Raw genomic sequence first — 8,547 nt, 5'->3', positions numbered from 1 at the left:
TCTCATGGTGGATATTACCTACTGCCCCATCCTATCCCCATGCTTGCATTAACATGGGTGCCCTTGGGTGTCATTGTTGTCCCACACTAGTATCATGGAAATATCTGGGCTTCTAGCTGGACCCTAGTGCCCTGTATTTTGGGGTCCCCAAGCCTACCTGAGGGTTCTTTCATCTGCTCCCATCCCACCTTGGTCTTACCCCTGAGTGGATTCTCTAGATTTTCCTAGAAGCTTATATCATTGGCTGTGGAATCTTTTGCCTAGGCTGGTGGAAGAAGGAAAAGAAGCTTATGTTTGCTTTTACTTTTTTTTTAAATGTCTTTGTCATAGGCTTCAAACTCTGTGTGTGTGTTTGTAAATAGAATACCCAAGAGCAATTAAAAAAGAATCAACTATTGGTAAGTGCTACATCTTGGGTAAATCTCAAATCAAAGAGTATGTTAATACTCTATTTGACTGCATTTGTATGAAACTCTAGACAGTACAAACTAATCTATAGGACAGAGAGCAGATTAATGTTTGTATAAGGAAGAAGCAAAAAGGAGAAATTTTAAAAGGTCATGAAGGACTTTTGTGGGTAAAGAATATGTTCATTATTATGATTGTGGTGATAGTTTCATAGATGTATACATATGTCAAAACATATCAAATTGCATAATTTAAACATATTCAGTATACATATGTCAATTATAACTAAATAAAGCTGATAAAAATTGAGTAGAGACAAGATCTTAGGGCAGCTGTGTGATTATAAATAGTAGCACAGACAGCTGGAGACATGTCACTTGATGTCAACATCTCACTGCTCTAGTCCATCAGTAATGAACTCCATGGAGAAGAAAGCCTCTTTTTTTTTCAATTTTACATAGACCTTCAGTGATTGTGAGATGCGGAGATAGAATATATTGGTTTAGTGCTTTCAGACTTAGCAGTGTGAGCCAGGGGATAGAGGTGGGAAAGTGTCTGAACTTGCTGTTGGCAACCCCTTCCCCAGCACGCGTATCCCTAACTTTTGCAGAGGCTGTCCTTGTGGCCTCAGAAGTATCATGTCCTGGTTGTAGTCAAACACTCACCCATCATTCTCCCCCACATGCCCAGCTTCTGAGCTGCAGGGACAAAGTCTGCTAGATGGAGACTCGGTGTGATAAACCACACCATCTGTCATGTTGCTGATGGTGGGACTGCTGATGGTGGGCAGATCCAATTCCAACATGTATGTCAAGTAGCATCTCCATGCTGAAAAATTCCTAGCCTCTACTATAGGTGAAGAGCTAGGTGTGTAAAGACTCACTCTGCATCTTCCTGACTGGCCCTAGAGAACAGTCACCCTTCACCATTCATCTTCTTATTGATGAAGACACTGTTGGGTCTTCCAATTGCCCATTGTAATGGCCTTGGAGGCCATAACCATGTTTCCTTGTTGACTCAAGGGGTTCAGCAGAGCCTTCAATTTTCCCACCCACAGCTGTGTTTGAACTGTTTATGACATGCATTGATTGGCATCACTTTTGAGGGTAGCCATGTAGAGAACCCCCAGGAGCATGGCAGACACCTGCTAGGCACGTTCCAGCAGCTCTAGGTTGATGTGCAGGTGAAGAGTCCTCACTGGCACTACTCCACTTTCCCCTCTGAGGTCTGCTTTGAAAGTGAAGGCTGAGTATTAACTTGTTCTCTCTTTCTGCATTTTGCAATAATAACTATGAAAGAGAAATGATCCAAATGCCAGGGATGGGGGGAACGGCTGTGAGAGAAGGAGATGGGGAGGTCAATTCAGTTTATTCTCTACAATATTATTTCATCATTGTAGATTCTTTTCTTACAATGTTAAGAACTGGTCCCTAGACCTCCTTCAGTAAATATATCAAGGCTTGCCACTGTTGGAGGCATTTTGTATTAAACTGCAGATACTTCCCCTGGGATGGGAGCTCTCCTAAATATTGGGAACAGGACAGTTTGTGTTTACAGCATCGTGGGGATGTTGCTAAGATTATAAAGCTCCAAAGCTGAAGTTGGCCTCCTTTCTAAATGCTGTTTTAACATTCCTCTATATATAAGGTACAGGAAATGGGGCAATAAAGCCAATCTTTATTGCATTATTTGTGCAAAATATCTGGTACAGACTCTTGCTTGGGAACCCTGGGGAGAGCTCTGGGTTATAAGAGAGGAAAGAAGAATTGTTCTAAATATGAGCATCATCCTGATTCTATTTCACCAGAACTTTGGGGCTTGAGTAACCTCAGTGTAATTCCTGCCCTAAATGTTCATTCAAGTATGTTATTAAATTGAGCTTCTAATCACCCAGAAGACATTTTCCTGAGGCATACCCATGGCTGACAGAGGTAGGTGTGAAGGATAGAAGCAGGACAGGGATAAAACTCCCCAAATCTACTAGCCAAAATAAGCCTCTAGTTTGGGGAGAATTCTAGCAATTTTAGTTTCCTGCTGTAAAATCTATAATTAAAACATAATACACATACCAAAAATTATATTTACTGTAAATGTACAGTTTAATACATTTTCAGAAATAAAGCAGCACCTAAATTAAAAAAAAAAAACAGAGCATTTTCAGCCTTCTAGAACTACTCTCACACTTGTACAGTATATTTATGTTTCTGGTTTCTCTTGCTCAATATGATGTTTATGGGATTAATCTGTGTTGCATATAACAGTAGTTCATTCATTCTCATTGCTTCTCATTTCTATTATGTGAATATATCACAATTATTTTTAATCCATTCTAGCATTGATGGACAGTTGTGCTGTTTCCAGGTTTTAGCAATAACCAAGAAAGCCTCTATGAAAATTTTTATGCATGGCTTTTGGTGACCATAGCCCACCACATTCTTTACTGATAACTTGCATATTTGCCGTCTTTTTCTGATTGATTAATAGGAGTTGTTATATATCCTGAACAGTAGACTTAATCAGACATATATATTGTCAATAACTTCTCCCATTTTGTGGGTTGACAATGTTCTTTTGAAAATCAAAATATTTCTAATCCTCCTCTTATGCTTACAGGTTATGTGATTTGGGGGGCATTCACCCATTTTCTCTAAATCAGTTTTCTCATCAGTAAAATGAGACTTGGATTTCTTAATTTTCTATTTTCTCTTGAGCCTGTATTACATTACATATACCTTTCTCCAGAGGTTTAAAAATGAAGCCATAAAGAAAAATTTGGAGGTTCCCATCAGCGGGACCAAAGTGAAGGAGGAGAGAGCAAAGGAACTGCACTAAATGTATAATGGAGGGAGGCCTGGGTGGCTCAGTCTGTTAAGCATCTGCCTTCGGCTCAGGTCATGATCCTGGGGTCCTGGGGTCGAGCCCCACATTGGGCTCCCTGCTCAGCGGGGAGTCTGCTTCTCCCTCTCCCACTCCCCCTGCTTGTGTTCCCTCTCTCGCTGTGTCTCTCTCTGTCAAATAAATAAATAAAATCTTTTAAAAAAAAAAGCACAAAATTCTTATAAATAAATAAATAAGGAGGCAGTGGCATCACAGGGATATTTCCAGCCTTGTACTTCCTCCTCCTATAAGTTTCTAGCCACTTAGGACATAATTTTGAGAGTTCTACACTACAGAAAGAATTTCTAGTAAAGAAAATTTACTTCCCATGCAGGATGGTAATGGCCATTTCTCAGTTTCGCTACACTAGAGTCCTATTGTCTCAAGCATTTCTACCCTGTGGCTTTGGACATTTCCTGCTTGGCATGAAGAAGCAGGCTGTTGCCATCTTGTACCCCAAATAATCACCTACAATTGTATTGAAGCTTAATAGATTATTTTAAAAAGGGCAATGAATATCCTGAGCAAAAAATAAAATCTGTGTGGTGATGGTGGTAGAATATTTGTGTGAAATAACTTTCGCTTCCTTAATTTTGTTGCCCTCATGTTGACCTTCTGAGACTGGTATGTATTAGCCCTAATTCCTCAAGAAGCCCAAGTTATCAGTGTAGGTTGATAAAATCATATGTAGCTATTGAATACTTGAAATGTGGCTTGTTCCAAATTAAGATATACTATAAGTTTAACATACGTACTGGATTTCAAAAGCTTGGTACAAAACAAATAAATGTTGGTTACAAGTTGAAATGATAATATTTTTTGGATATATGGGCTTAAATAAAATATATTTTTAAAGATTTTATTTATTTATTTCAGAGAGGGATAGAGAGCGTGAGCTGAGGGAGGGAGGGGCACAGGGAGAAAGAGAAAGAGAGAATCTCAAGCAGACTCCAGGCTGAGCACAGAGTCTGACTCAGGGCTCAATCTTATGACACTGAGATGATGATCCCGAGATCACGACCTGAGCCGAAACCAAGAGTTGGACACTTAGCCAACTGAGCTGCCCAAGCACCCTGAAAAATTTTAAATTATATATGGACTTCATGTTATATTTCTACTGGACAACATTCTTACAGGTTATGGCTGATAAATACCATACCCACGGATGTGAGTTCACCATTGTCCCACTTACAGTGGCAGGTTCTGCTTGTTCCATTTTTTAGAGCACCAGAAGAAGCAGAGGAAAGGGAGAGAAGCACAGCTGTGGCTTCATGCCCCCATCTCCCACAAATAGATTCCAAGTTATCCACCCTTTCTTCAAGGACATGTATAAGATTCAAAAGAAGTGCACCCTCATTATTCCTTCTACTCCTTGTCCTGTGACCCCTCATGTAAGTTTCTTTTCTATTTCCCACTTTGGCTGGGAAATCATCTAATCCTTCTAGCTCATTTTATTTCTAGTTCCAGTGGCCCCACAGATGTTTACCTTGTCTTTTGGAAAGGAAAAACTGGTTAATAGGATATTCACTAGGCACTTAGGTCTTTAAAAGCTTGCACCTATTTGGCATGGCTAGGGAGAAGGAAATCTTTGTTCTCAAAATACCTATGAAAGAAGAGGGGAGGGAGTAAAACAGAAAATACTCCAACTTATAATTTAAGAAATAATGTGGCACAAAAACAGACACGTAGATCACTGGAACAGAATAGAGAACACAGAAATAACCCCCCAACTCTATGGTCAACTATTGACAAAGCAGGAAAGAATAACCAATGGAAATAAGACAGTCTCTTCAACAAATGGTGTTGGGAAAATTGGACAGCCACATGCAGAAGAATGAAACTGGACCATTTCCTTACACCACACACAAAAATAGACTCAGAATGGGTGAAAGACCTAAATGTGAACAGGAATCCATCAAAATCCTAGAGAAGAACACAAGCAGCAATCTCTGTGACCTTGGCTGCAGCAACTTCTTACTAGACACATGTCTCTAAAGGCAAGGTAAACAAAAGGAAAAATGAACTATTGGGACTTCATCAAGATAAAAAGTTTTTGCACAGCAAAGGAAACAGTCAACAAAACTAAAAGGCAACCTACAGAGTGGGAGAAAATATTTGCAAATGACATATCAGATAAAAGGCTTGTATCCAAGATCTATAAAGAACTTATCAAACTCAACACCCAGAAAATAAAACATCCAGTTAAGAAATGGGCAGAAGACATGAACATATATTTCTCCAAAGAAAACTTACAAATGGCCAACAGACACATGAAAAATTGCTCCACATCACTCAGCATCAGGTAAATGCAAATCAAAACCACAATGAGATACCACCTCACTCAGGTCAGAATGGCTAAAATTAACAACTCAGGAAACAACAGATGTTGGCGGGGATGTGGAGAAAGGGGTACCCTCTTACACTGTTGGTGGGAATGCAAGCTGGTACAGCCACTCTGGAAAATAGCATGAAGGTTCTTCAAAAAGTTGAAAATAGAGCTACCCTATAACCCAGCAATTGCAATACTAGGTATTTATCCAAAGGATACAAACATAGTGATCTGAGGGGCACCTGCACCCCAATGTTTATAGCAGCAATGTCCACAATAGCCAAACTATGTCATCATAGTTGGACATATCAGATGTCCATCAACAGATAAACGGATAAAGAAGATCTGGTATACATATACAACGGAATACTACTGCCATCAAAAAGAACAGTCTTGCTATTTGCAACGACGTCGATAGAACTAGAGGGTATTATGCTAAGCAAAATAAGTCAGTCAGAGAAGGACAAATACCATATGATTTCACTCATATGTTAAATTTAAGAAACAAAACAGATGAACATAGAGAAGGGAAAGGAAAAATAAAATAAGATAAAAACAGAGAGGGAGCTAAATCATAAGAGACCCTTAACTATAGGGGACAAACTGAGGGTTGCTGGATGGGAGGTAGGTGGGAGGATGGGGTAACTGGGTGATGGGCATTAAGGAGGGCACCTGACATAATGAGAACTGGGTGATGTATGCCACTGATGAATCGCTGAATTCTGAAACTAATAATATAGTATATGTTAATTAAATTGAATTTAAATAAAAATTTTAAAAAATAATGTTGCAACATAGCAATCTCTTATAGAATGCTGATCAAGTGTTCAGGAGTAAACTAACACTGATTGATGGCAAGGCAATATGCCAAGGGCATTCAATACATTATCTCATTTGTCCTTGCAACTGACCAATGAGGTAGTACCATTATTATTCCCATTTTATAGATGACAGACTAAGGCTTGAATTCTCTTGGTATCCTCTTCTGCTAATATTCAAACTCTGACAGGCTGACTCTAGAACCCACCAATATAATAACCATACTTTACTGCCCTAAGTAAAGCATCCTGCCGAATATCAGGCATACAGTAGGAACTTAATATATGGTAGATTTTAACACTACTATGGTCACTGTTCTTATTACACTTCCTAATGAGTAAGAAGCATAGCTGGTTTTAAGTCCATTTCTAAATCTCTTTTTCCTGCCCTGATCTTCAAGTCGACTCCTGTGATCCCATTATCCTTTTTAATGACTCCTGTGATGGACGGGGTGGGGGGGGTGTAATTTCAACCAACTGCCAGCTCCCACTGGTCAATAGCAGCTGTGGGAGTGTTGGCAAGAATCTGAAGACACATCAGAACTGAGAGAAGGAGAACCATGGTTGGTTTGAATGTCTTTCATGGGCATGGTGGAGGGAGCGGTGGCTACATGGTCACTTATTTGGCACTTCTGCCTACCACACTCACTCTACTCTCATTACTCAGAGGCATCTAACCCCTGAGTCTATCCTGCCCAACTCTTCCTCCATGCTCTGGCTCTTCCTACCTTCTTAAATACTTCTTAACTAATTTAAGCCATTGCCATAAAGAATCGGTCACAGATCCCAGAGGCACTGACTTTATAGTAGCGAATTAACTCCAGAAATGCTCCTCCCTAACCTATCTTTTCGCATAGTTAAATGTCATGTACTCCAATGGGCCTGGGGAGGGGGGATGAGGAGGCATTGAGAAGAGAGGGAAATATTTGGAAGCAGCTAACATTTCCTTGTACCCACCCCCCCATCACACTGCATCCACCTGTGGATGGAGCCTACTTTAGTAATAAATAGCTTGAAGCCCCCTAGCAAATCCCCAATGAACAGATTTTACTCTGTTTTACTTGGGGGTCTACCTTATATTTGGACTCAAAATAGAATCAATTTTCTCTCCATAACTGAGATGATTTGGAAAACAGGTATTCTCTTACAGACAGGCCTAGGTATGCTTTATTATGTGGTATAAACACAAAGCACTGATATTTTTTGAAATATGCTCCTAAAGCCCCCAAAGGGGGGAAAAAGTGTGTGAAAATGGCATGAATTAGAATAGGCTATAATACTCTGGATGTACCGTCCGTCCTCAGCCTTGCTGTTTTGTAAAAAGCATCTAAAATTTATGCTTAGATTTGTCAGTTTAAAATTGTGAGCTGTGTGTTAGGCCAGCACAGTAAAATATTTAAGGCATCACTGTGGATGGGAGAGTGGGGGTGGGATTGTAATACATCAAGATCAAAGGCATTGTTCAGACTTTATAAATTCTGTAGAGATTTTTATCCTGCCTCATTTGTGAATTTTAAGAAGCTTGGCATAATATCTTCTTTTTTCTCCCCTTAGATATTTAGGAAGGACTACAAATTATATTATTTTCCTGTCACTTTTGGAGACAAGCTGTCAATGAACAAGCTGTAAATGATATAATATCCTTAATAAATAAGTGTGGACAAATCACTTTGTAATACAAGTTTAGGAAAAGAGGCAATAGGTGGTTGATGACTCACAACAAACGGATAAGGAAACCTGGGGACTAAAGAGTCTGTTCTCTCATACAGCAGTATTATTACAACTGCCTTCACTCTGAAGCACTGTAGATTTAACAATTTTGGCATCACAATCCACAATAATCTTAAAGGAAAAACATGACACTAAGTATTTAGGCCTCATTTAAACAAGTACTGATGTCATTCACTTACAGAACATCTGGGTGGCATAAAAGGATGATATCAAATAGAATGTTGAAAAAGGGGAGTCCACAATAAGGCACATTTTTTTTCCCCAAGAGATGACATCCTGGGCAGGCTTTGCATTTTGCTTTTCTTTTCCACAAGCCAAAACCAAGAAGTCTTTAAGCCTGGGGAGCATGGCCAGTCCTTATATCCCTTAGCTATAAACTTGAAA

The sequence above is a fragment of the Leptonychotes weddellii genome, chromosome 10 (genome assembly GCF_054177405.1).
Source record: "Leptonychotes weddellii isolate Sample4059 chromosome 10, ASM5417740v2, whole genome shotgun sequence".
NCBI classification, from domain to species: Eukaryota; Metazoa; Chordata; class Mammalia; order Carnivora; family Phocidae; genus Leptonychotes; species Leptonychotes weddellii.
The sequence above is the reverse complement of the archived record's forward strand: the minus strand, read 5'-3'. Positions refer to the sequence as shown.